We start from the raw sequence: 12,930 nt of genomic DNA on the forward strand, positions 1-12,930 counted from the left end.
CGTATTTTGCATCTGTTGATCTTTTGGATTTTTTATTTATAGATGATCTTTTATAATGCAGTTCATATTTCACCAGCTTGATGAAAGAATCATGAAAGAATGATCTGTGAGTTCAAATAAATTTTAGGACAGAATTGATGGAACTATTACTTTCCACAAAGGAATATAAAAAATAATGAAACTTTTATCCCAAGTAAATAATATAAAAAAAGATACTTTCATATGTTACATTTATTCAGGTAATTTTCCAGTGGGAATGAAGCAAATTTAATTTCTCAAGGAAAGTAATGACAACAGGATTTGATCTAAGACAAAGGGCATACCTGTCACGCCCTGCTCATCAACCAGTCTCAGATCCACCAATCGCACCTCACAATCACTTATCCGTTCACGCTCACTGGTTTAATGAATGATTCCCTGCATCTGTTCCTCATCTCACCTCCCTATTTAAGTGTCACACATGCACATCTCCAGTGCTTCACATTTGAGCCTCTATGGTTAACTTCTACTCTGCTGTTTATGATGTTCATTTGGACTGTTATTCTGCTGACTCCACTTCAAGTATCTAGCCTGCCAGTCTGTTTGGTTTCCTTTCTTTGGTTTTTCATTAAAAATCTCTTTGTGTTCAGTATGCTTGCGTCATGCTCTGTGTCCACAACATGTCACACTAGCTTTACATTCATGCTTTTTCAGGAGTCAACTGAGCAAATCATTTTTTGGGGTGGACACAATGACTAAAATGAATAGCTTGTCATTATATTAGATATATACAAAACAGTTACTGCATAGATGATTCCCATTTTCCTATTTTGGGATAATTACTATATTTAAATGTATTTAGTTAACCAGTGTTTTGTTTTTGGAAATGATTGTTTTTTCAAAATGCAACTACTATGCAGTGTATGGATAACTACACATTATTTTTTCTTGGACTTTTTAAGGGTATTTCAAGGAACCATAAGTACACAGGAAATTAAAATAATCCTAATTAAAGTTGATGCTGGGTATATTAATTGGTTATGTTTTCTAAGGTCTGTAATGCAGCTATTTTCAGGTCCTGTTTGCTTCATGGGGTTTTTGCTTTGGGTTTTGTGAGTTTGTGAAATGTATGCACAATGGGGTTCAGTACAAGTGACTGACTTGGACTGTCAGGAATATTCCACCTTTTGCTATTAAGGAACTCCACAGTGGAAGTATAATTCAGAGAATTCTAAGGTAGCCGGTTGGATCTAAGAATGTAAGATGCTTCTATACACTTCAGAATTCACCCTGGTGCTGGTGAGCCTGTTCCACCAGCAGTCATACATGCACAAAAAATCTTTTACAGATGACATGATACAATTTAGATCATAAGTAATTTCCCCTTTTCTTTCCATCTGGGGTCTGAGGTGCTCTGGTGCAGGTTTGTGTTCCTGAGTCTTAGCAGTGGTTGACATGTTAAATCAAACCTTCTGAGATCAAGCTGATATTCTTTTCTTTAAGTTTTTGTCACATCTGTGCCTACATCCTGCATGGTATTGATCAGCTAAAGTTTTTCTTAATGACTGAATATGTTCTTCAGCCACCCATTACTATAGTCTTTCATTATCTATCAGGCTGTTTGCTATTGCTAAGCAGATAAATGCATTCTTGCCTCTTAACAATGTGACAAACCATCAGTTTTCATACTCCAAATATTTTGGCTCAGTCTCTGACAGTTTTCTTCTGATTTTAATGTTGAGAGACATTATTCGTTGAGGGAGAATATGACTCCAAGGCCACATCCAGAATGAACTCGAACCCTTTTGTTAGCTCTCCCATGTATGATCTAATGATGCAACAACACGCAGACCACCAAGTTGTCCATTTACTAATTGTCCATTTACATAATGTCCATTTGCTTATTGTCCCCTGAAATAGAGGGCTAGGCATAAAATAAGTGAAATTCCTACATAATGCATCCTATAGAGAAGCCAGTATCATTGAATAAACTGTTGAACAGTCTGAACATTAACCTCATAGTCATTGTTTCATTTTAAATGGAATTTGCTGAAACCAAGAGGCAAAATAACAAAAAGTGCATTGTTTTCCAATTAGTTACAGACTACACTGTATTCCATAAAGGGAGTTCTCAGAACTGTGTCTCTGAGTATGTACTGTAAATGCACTGTAAATGCACTGGAACAATTTGCAATGCACTCACACAGGTAGGAGCTGTTACAGACGTGTCGATGACTTCTTCTGTCACCTTCAAGTGGCACTTTCCATGAAATCCCAAGCTGTTGCCTCAGCCTCAATTTTCTTCTTCCTTCTCTGTCATCTACCTCTCTCCCTCTGTCTGACTCTATCAACCTACCCCTCCTCCCCCTTCTACTAATTTGACAAGTTAAATTCTGCTTTGTTGCCAGTGCCTCAGCACTCATCAGTCTAATACATTCTTGTGCCTAGAGGCGCACCAGCCATATGTTGCTTTTCTAAATGATTCTGTGGCTTGACTTTGTTGATGTTTATCTGGCAAAGTGATCAGAAGTGCCATTTTAACACTGTCTGATTTCAATTCAGTACTTCAGATTTTTTTTCTTTCTCTCCTATTAGTGCAATTCCTGTCATACAGGAAATGTGACTGCTTTGCCCAAGCATGTCCTTGCTATCACATTGTCAATACAAATAAACTGTAGTACACACATCATGAATAAAAAAACCCTTCCTCTTCTCAAGGGATATGTAGAGTTAATTTCCTCAATTAGCTATGTGGCTACTCAGCTAATATGACCAGTTTACTTGTGTGTGTGTGTGTGTGTGTGTGTGTGTGTGTGTGTGTGTGTGTGTGTGTGTCTATTTAACTATATACACTGGTGAAGTGCACTGAATTTCTGAGGCAAACATGCCTGTGTAATGCCTTGAGGGCAATATATTTATTTGTATGCTCAAGCTCCTTTGCCACACTTTTGGTCCAATCACTAAGTCCTTTATTGTAGTCCATTATGGCTTCTGAAGCCCCATGCACCCTTCCCCACTCCCCCGGGTGTCAGTAGAGTGGGGTGGCAGATGGAACTGACAAGGAGTAGTCTCATGGGACATTTCCCAAAACAAAACAAAAATGTTACAACCACACTCACACACACATACACACCTAATGAGAGAGGGTGAGAGAGACTTACACTTTCATGTAAGATCTTAATGTGCACATTCTATCTTGATTTTTAATTTTCTATTTTTATCTGAGTCTCAACAATATATACATTTCAAAGCCATTTATTCCATGTGAGACTCCATATGATGCAGCACAGAATAACAATGTAAGTTTCAACACCAACATATATTTGAAGAATTAAGGGCTATGGAATTATGGGCCATGGTTGTAACCTTATTCAGGAACTGGATGATAATAGTATAAATGCACTCCTTTAAATTTGCATTAACATGAATAAATTATTTAAAATCAAATGTAAACAAACAAATACGCAAGCAGTTTTCAATTCTTAATGAAAAGAAACAAAAATCTGCTAAATAATATATTTGCTTAAAGGCATTCTTACAGTAGCCAACACTGCAACATTTTTATTTAGCTACTTAGTTTATTAATACATTTCATTTGCGTTCATGTTAAGAACTGAATTTAAGATCTGAATCATTCTTCACAATGAGACAGCTCCAAATAATCCTAAAATCGGTCCTGACAGTTGTTCTCATAGCACTTTGAACCCCTTAAAGGAGGCTTAAATCAACTGACAAAACTAAGCCATGCTTTCCTCTCTACTACTTATAGTTGCATTTCATAAAATTGTGAACACTAATTCATTTGAAACTGAAGTCTGCACAAAGGTGAGGAGGCGATTGGTTGGGTGATAAATTAAAGCTGTACTGTTTGGCAGCAGCAGCAGCAGGAACGCCCCTCATCCCCCAATAGTAGGTATGAAGGAAAAGCCACAAGCTAATTGACCTGGCTTCTGTTAGGCCATCAATCACTTAGGGGGTAGTGACTGACCCCCCACTCTGTAATGCACTATGCAAGGGCTCTCTCACTTAACCAACTTAATAATGCCTGGCTTCAAGTAATATTATTAGTTCTTCTCACTGCATCAGATGTGCACTGCCTCTCTCTCTCTCTCTCTCTCTCTCTCTCTGTTTCTCTTTCCCTCTCGCTCTCTGTGTGTGTGTGTGTGTGTGTGTGTGTGTGTGTGTGTGTGTGTGTGTGTGTGTGTACCTGGTGGTTGCACAATTGACACAGTTTATGATCAATAGCCTATAGGATCATTTATAACTAGGGGCATCTCTAGTTAATGGTTAATGGTCCCAGTGGTTATTCCCAATAATTGTTTCTTGCATTGTGACAGACCAGTCAACTCATATTATCAGTTTAACAGTTAATTCTGCATTAACCCCTGAAGTATGGAACACTGTATTTCCACTCCCTGAAGAACATTAAGCCATTATTGGTTGACTTCAAAACTGTACTGACTATCTAGAATCTAACAATCTATAATGTATAAATTTAAACATAAAAGTGTGATAATAATGTGTATAAATCAGGATCTAAGGTTATATCAAAGTTTGACTAAGGTTAGTATTATTAGTATAAGTTAGTGCTAAGGTTAGTATTATTATTAGTAGTATAAGGTTAGTACTAAGGTTAGTATTTTTAGTCTTTATGATTGAGAACACAACACTGTTCTCTGCACTGGTCATTTAAGGTCATTTATTTTAACTGACTATATTGTTACCTTACTCTAGAAGAAAGGTTCTTGATGTGTGAAAACCTCAAACTAATTAAAAATATGTAAGCTTTTGATTACACTCCTTATAATCACACTGTAAAGAAATGTTTTTTAAATGTGCTGTGTGGTCTCCCAGACCACTGGCAATAGCCTTTATTTCTATTCACGAATTTAAAAGCGTACTCCTCCCACCCTTCCTCTAGCTTTTTAAAAACTAGCTTTTCTAGCTTTTTACAAAATTAGAGGCTTTTAAATGCTTTTAAATAATTTTCCTTGAAAACCGTTCTTGTTTTGGACAGTTTCTATCAAAAAGTATTTTTTTCCTAATGTATGCAACCAAACCTTCTCACCTTAAACATTCCATATCTAAATAATGAGCAGACACTACCCAAGATAAGTATTGTGGAGTGCCATCATCATCTGATTTATTTAACAGGTATAATATACATATGAAGAATTTGTCTTGGTGATTACACCTGTAATTTTCCCAGCAGACTGACACACTTGGCTATATAGATGTACAAATAACACAGAACAGGAAATGAACTAGCCTTAAATAAAATAAGATAAAATTACAGTTAAAAAGAGCAAATAAAATAAAATAAAAATAACTACTTGGTTATTTTAATATTTTAACTTATTTTAATTTTGAATTTTTAAATGTAATTATTTCTATATTATATATAAATAATATTATAATATACATAGTGGTATCTCTGGTTAATTTAATTAATATTTACTCAAATTGCCCAAAGATCTGGTCAAATAAAAGAAAATAAATAGTAATTTAACCCTATAATAAATGTTTTATATCATGCGTGCGTGCGTGCGTGTGTGTGTGAGTGTCTACAAAGAGTGAAGCAAGTTCTGAAAAGTCAGCTGAGTTGGGAAGAACAAGATCTGAGCCTCAAAATCTTAGAGATTTTGGTCCATATTGACATGATGCCATCATGGAGTTGCTGCTTATTTGTTGGGTGCACATCCATGTTGTGAATCTCTCATTCTCTCATTCACCCCACATCTAGTGACTGTGGAGGCCATCTGACTACAGTGAGCTCATTGTCATTTTCAAGAAACTAGTTTGAGATTATTTGAGCTTTGTGACATAGCAAATTATCCTGCTTGAAGTAACCATCAGAAGATGGGTCCACTGTGGTCATAAAGGGATGGACATGGTCAACAACAATAAACAAGTGGCGTTTAAATGATGCTCAGATAGTTGGTATTAAGGGTCCCAAAGTGTGCCAAGAAAATATCTCTCACACCATTACACCACCACCAGCAGTCTGAACTGTTGATGCAAGGTAGATCTATGCTTTCATGTTGTTTACACCAAATTCTGACCCTACCATCATGCGGAAATTGACATTTTCTCAATCTTCTACTGTCCAATTTTGATGAGCCTGTGAAAATTGTAGTTGCCAGTTGTCTGTTCTTAGCTGAAAGATGTGGCATCTGGTGTGGTCTTCTTCTGCTAAAGCCATCTACTTCAAGGTTCAACATGTTGTGTGTTCAGAGATGCCCTTTTGCATAACTCAGTTGTGTTGAGTGATTAATTGAGTTACTGGTTGAACCAGTCTGGTCATTCTCCTCTGACCTCTGGCATCATGGCATTTTCACCCTGAGAACTGCCGCCTACTCGATATTTCCTCTTATTCGGACCATTCTCTGCAAACCCTAGAGATGGTTGTGCATGAAAATCCCACTAGATCAGCAGTTTCTGAAATACTCATACCAGCCTGTCTAGCACCATCAACCATGTCCTGTTCAAAGTCACTTAAATCCCCTTTCTTCCCCATTCTGATGCTTGGTTTGAACTTTAGCAAGTTGTCTTGAACATGTTTATGTGCCTAAATGCATATGTTGCTGCCATATGATTGGCTGATTAGATATTTGCTTTAACAAGCAGTTGAACAGGTGTACCTAATATAGTAGCCAGCATAAGTATATCATTTATGTTGGCACTTTCAGGTGTCCAACTTGTTATTTTAAGTTTACATAAAGTTTTTGCCTTTGTTTTCAGAAGCTGTCTTGTCGCTCTTGGCTTATTGTGTCAAAGATTGAACTGTTGGACTCTTCGTGGTCATATAACAGCAATGTATCCCACTTTCTGTTTCACTGTGGTTTAGAACCAAAATGTTTGGTATGGGTCTATATACTATATATGAGTGGTAGAGATCTTGTGATGAAATGGTATCCTCTGGGACACTAGAGGGTGCTTGTGTGCCAAAGGTCAAAGGGACTGAGTCAGTGGAAGATGGAGGTCATTAAGTGTCTAGGTAAAGAGGCTGGAAAGCCGGTCTGGGACCAGAGAGAAACCACAGAGAGGACCAAAAGACACCACAGAGAGGGCTGAAGAAACACCACAGAGAGGATTAGAGAGAGTCCACAGTGAGGACCAGAGAGACACCACAGAGAGGGCTGAAGCAGGAGAAGTGGGAAATGGAGTGGCTGCAACCCGAGAAGCAGCTGAAACAACAGGTGGTGGAGTGGCTGGACACTCAGAGACAAACAGGAGCCACAACAGTACCCGGAGCTCAGAGAATGAAAAGAAGAAAGTAAACAGAGATGAAACTTGTGCTACACTCTCAACCAACAGGTCAGGCTTCATACAGACTGTGGTCACAATTGAAGTGAACCCAGGGCTTAGGGCAACAGAAGCTCTGCACAAGCAAAAGCTTGGCTGCATTTCATAGGAACATTAGTCAATACCATGCACCTGCCTTTAGATTAATGATGAAAAACTCTGGAATGCAATTCACTGGAAACACAGGGTTTCTTGACAGGGACTGGAACTGTACAAGGAGAGGCAGTCAGGCTGACATCCTCTTGATTTACATTCCTTTTAGCAAAACCTATCCAGGAGAAGGGCTGTGAATGCATTCATAGGCTATTGGATCTTTCTTCTCATGGTCAGAGTGCATCGTAGAGGTCTGCTACCTGACCCTGCCTTGACAGGGCCAGATCAACTGTGGGTTTGGATCCTTTTATTCGGTTTAAGTAAATTTATTACTAGTCTATGTGTGTCATACTTGCAAACTCTTAACAAAACTCAGAAATTGAGAATTTAAAATTTGAAATGTGGAACAAAAACAACTATGATAAAATTATTGACCTATGAGATTATGAATTCCACAAACATAAATTATGATAACATCATTGTGCATTCTTTTGCAATATTATGACTCAGATGCCTAATTCCCTGTATATAGCAGGATGTTAGTGATGAGGTGATAATGAGTAGTAGATGTTAGGGTAGAGCAGGATTCAATGTGGACCAGTCACAAAAGTGCCAACTGCTGCGGAATGTTCTAGGGCAGAGAAGCTTTGGAAGTAACACAGAGAAGCAAAACACAATATCAAAAAAAACATTTTCATCTTAAAGTTACATGCATTTTATCAGTTGAGCTACCAAATAAAATAAAGCCCCAAACATTGTTTAAATATATTTTAAAACATTCTCAACCTCACCTCTGAGTGCAGAATGTAATTAAATATGCAGGGCATATATGATCAAATAAATCCATTAATTAATAGGGGTGCGGATGTTTTCTCTCATGCATTAATTACATCCTCATTAGCATATCAATTAGATGAATCAGAGATCATGTAATTAAAGCCCAAGAAGGAGCACCTGCTGCCTCTGTTGATGTGTGTGTATGTTTGTGAGGTCTCATGTGTGATAGCGTGGTGGAGGCCTATCAGAACTTCTTCATTCTGTTTCTCTGATGGAATTTGTTATATTCTGACCCAGTGCCAGTTTGTTTTTAGATTACTATTAGAATATTTTGGCTACCATGTAGTAACAAATGATTGTATACAAATAGCTGATAAACATCATTAAAAAGTAAACAGATCAGTTTTAAGAACACCTATGAACAGTTTTCTAATTAAATCTAGTTCTGTATTAAATGGCAGGATTTATGCAGAATCACCAGTGGAAATGATGTTTAGGTCTAAGGTGGGTCAAGGAAAGAGCTGAGCCAGAAGGGATGTCACATTTTTAATTTATCACTTCTTTTTGACCATACATATTTGACCATAAAGTACTTCATTTTTTAAAGGACTATTTTAGTATTTCTTTCTAGTTTTAACAGGTCAAAAAACTCATTTTTAATGATTACCACCCCCTGCTGTACTCATGTGGCATAGCTAAACACATTTTAACAATGTCTGCACTGACAGAGACAAAGCTGATTGTTGTTTGTTAAAACTGTGTTACACCTATAACGAATGTATTCAATTTTATTTTTGTTATTATCTATTTAAGTACCATTTAAAATAATTAAAATGCTATCTTTTTTTTTGATGAGAGCTTTGGGCAAAATGCTAAATTTGATGCTAATTGTGTAGTCTTTAGACATTTTTTCATAGACATTAAAGCATAAACACATACACTTTTGTCAAAAGCACAAGTAAGTGATGTAAAAAGAATGTGCTACTGACTTTTTAGCTTTAGAATGTAATCAATTAAGTTGCAATATTTATACAAACGTATGCATCATCTGTTTTTCTTAATAAATAAACTTAATAAATACCCTACAAATAAAGTACCTGGCACAAAATGCAACCCCTTTTCCCAGGGACAGAAATTCCTCCACTGGCCACAGGATGTAACCACGTGGGTTTTCTGGAAGCAATATTGTTTTTACTGAAATAAGGGTAAACGTTTTGGCAGCCTCTGACTTCAAAGGTTCTCAAACTTTCTGACATCACTTATCTTATTTATTTATTATATGATAGGTTTGATTGCTCTAGTACATGGGTGTCAAACACCTGGAAGATCAAAGTTCAGAATATGTCCTGGCTGAAAACACACTTGATTCAACTCACCTAAACTAATTTAATAATGATTTAGACTACATTAGTAAAATTCTACCTAACAGCAGATGGCAGTATAACACAGGAGGTTATAATTTAGAACAAGCCATGTTTGAATAAGCACAATATAACTGAACTGCAATACTAGGTTGTGGAATATACAGATCTTTGGAGTTACATTTGTTAACTGTAATATGACAACATTCAGAATAAACAGTAGTAAATGGGAGTGGTGGGTCAAGAATATTATGGCATATGACATCCTTATTTAAATCCCTGACTCTACTGCATTTTGCCTCAGTCATAACGATGAACCCTCATATATTCAACTGACAGAATAAAATTTTTGGCCTCACCTGCTCTATACTGTACCAATAAATACTGCGGTATGAATTTGTGCCATAATAGTATGAACATTTTTAACATATAACTGGGTGTGATCAGTAATTACTTGCCTACTGTTACTTACCTAGAACCAGAAGGCCATTTAATCCATATCTTGTAGAGTGTAGGACTAAATTAGATGAGTTAACAAGAATGGTCCCCCAGGGCACTCTTTACCTGTAGATAAAATGAATTAACATTGAATGATTTGTGCAGTTTTTGAGTATGCCCTTATGCTTATCTGAATTAAGCCAAGACAATAATTGCCATTCCCATCACACACTGCTCCTGTAAGCCTTATGCACATGGCCCATCGTTCTGTCAGAATTTTGGTCACAAATCAAGAGTAAATATTAGAATTCGCAGTTGAGGTGCAAAGCAAAAGAGTTATTACAAGAGTTATTTCCATGATACTGCACAAAGCATGAAGCTGGATATAGTATGTATGTATGCCCTTCCCTTGAAAATCTTATTAAGATCCAATTCCATAGAATAACCTACCTATCAATGTTAGAGATTGAGACACTCAATATTTAAATCTAGACTGAAAACCTATTTGTTCTGTCAGGCATTTTATTAAACACCTCTTATCCTGGAGTTCATGGACATTGAGAGTTATAGTAAACTGGGATGTTGTGATGCTGTCACTTCACCACTTTTATGTAATTAAAGTTTGCTGCCTCTATCCTTATAGCTGTGCTGTTATGGCTAGATCTGCTGGAGTCCACCCCTGCACACTTTTATATACTTTAGTATTTGACCATGCCTGATCTGTTAAGGTAAATCTGGTGTCATGTTGCTGCTGAGCCTCGACCCATCTCAGATACTGCGGCTCCTCCTCCCCCATCACGCCTCCCCCTGTTGGGGCTCCTCCCACCTCTGACTTCTTCCCTATTGTGGCCCCTCCCCTTACTCCTCCCCCTGCAGTGACTCCTCCCATCCCTTCCCCTGCTGTGGCACATCTCACATCCAACCAAGACACAGACTTCTTTACTGCTGTGGTTCCTTCCGCCTCAGAACAATGAGAAGGCTTTAGGCTGACTGGCCAGTTGAAATGGGTTTTGGACATACTCATTGAACCCAAAATAGGACTTCTAGGACTTCATGAACCCAGAACATTTTTCTATTTCTTACTTGTTTTTATTACTTATTCTGTTCTTTATTGTTTATATTTTATTGTTCCTGTTGTGGTGTCTGATGTCGACCAGAGGAGAATGGGCTCACCTGTGAGTCTTGGTTCCACTGAAGGTTTCTTCTTAGGGCATTTTTCCTTGTCACTCTCACCTTTGGCTTGCTCCTTGGTGGATTGGAATTGGGCATCTGTAAAATTGCTTTGTGACAATGGCTATATATAAATAAATCTGATTTTGTCTTTGAAATTTGACTTTAGTCTATTAAAGTAATCTGCTATCAACAAACTAACAAGCCTATAAATAAATTAATAAATAAAAACATAACAAAAATAATATGAATTGAACTGAACTGCAGTGATACTAAGAACTAAAGACTAGATTTACAACACTGTCTTTGTGTCTTGTAAACTCTTTGAACAACATCACAGGCATATTGTAAGAAATATCCCACAATAGATATCCCCAAATTTTTTTGTTTAATTTATAAACTGGACAATTCCATCATAGGAGATTTTTGCTCAACCATAACATGTTGCTTCAGACAATTGACATATGTAATATTAGGGTCAGGCTATAGTTGGTAAATGTTTTTTCCAACCTGTGAGTGAGGCACATTCGTACCACTAGAGGGCCCATGGACACATCAGTCTCCCCTGTTGGCTCAATAAACTCAACGTTTACCTATGCTGCTTTACACTGACAATGAATGTTGAAATGCCATGTTGAACCAAGAAATAAGAATTTAAAATGGATGTCTGCCATCATGACGTGGTTGGGTTATTTCACCATTCACGAAACTGGCCATTAGAATTTAGAATGCCCCTAGAAGAGAATAGCTCTGGAGTCTGGCACAGTCTGTTCACACAGTCTGTGTATTCAGGCACATATTCTGTTTTCTTCTCCCTTCTGAATATATTTTCACATATATTCTCTTTTGTTCTCCCTTCTGAACATAATCATTATGAAGTATATTGGTAACATTTCACAATTAATAGTAACGATCAGCATGTATTTCCTGTGTATAAATTATCTGAATGGACAGTGTCTGGTCTCTCATTAACATAAAAATATACATGAATTGATTTTTAGGCTTTAAAATTTTTAAAGCTGCAGTACAGTGATATGCCTTAATACGCAGACTGTGCAAACAGACTGTGCCAGACTCCAGAGCTATTCTCTTCTCAGAGCAATCTAAATTTTGTCATTTGAAGTTTCACTAATTTCTATATGAAATAATAAATAGATTTAGAAAAATAAGAATCATAGAGATTGATGTTAAAGAGTTTTCACCTGCCTCAGCAGCATTGCAGAGGAGAGTCTGAGATTGAGAAACAAGGAGAATCATTAAAGTAGCAATGTAGCAATGAGACACAAGAGGTGCAAGAGGTTTGCTTCATATTCACAACAACCACAGTCTGTGATGGAAAACAAATGATGTTGCCTCCTTATCTTGAAGACCCCTATGCAAAGAAAAGCAAGCAAGAGATAGCAAGGGAGAGAGAGAGAGAGAGAGAGAGAGAGAGAGAGAGAGAGAGAGAGAGAGAGAGAGAGAGAGAGAGAGAGAGAGATGGGGGAGCAAAGACCACCACTATCATTTTCCCCTCTCCAGTTTATTTCTTTATAGGGTGCAGTTCTTGTCTGGAGCACTAACACACAGACACACAATTCCCCTTTCCCTCACACACTACACTTCAACCCCCCAACAGAGACAGAGTAGTGGACCCATCACACATGGACCCATCACACATGCTGCATCAACAGACCCCATGGGTCCTAAACACTGCACCTCAATTACAGAAGAGCTGTATGTATTGGGTTGGGGACAGGCGCAACACAGTAGGATGAAAAGAAGCACGACTGTCAGGCGAGCATGTTTTGAACATTTCCACATACCT

This window comes from Electrophorus electricus, chromosome 5, assembly GCF_013358815.1.
Source record: "Electrophorus electricus isolate fEleEle1 chromosome 5, fEleEle1.pri, whole genome shotgun sequence".
Lineage (NCBI taxonomy): Eukaryota > Metazoa > Chordata > Actinopteri > Gymnotiformes > Gymnotidae > Electrophorus > Electrophorus electricus.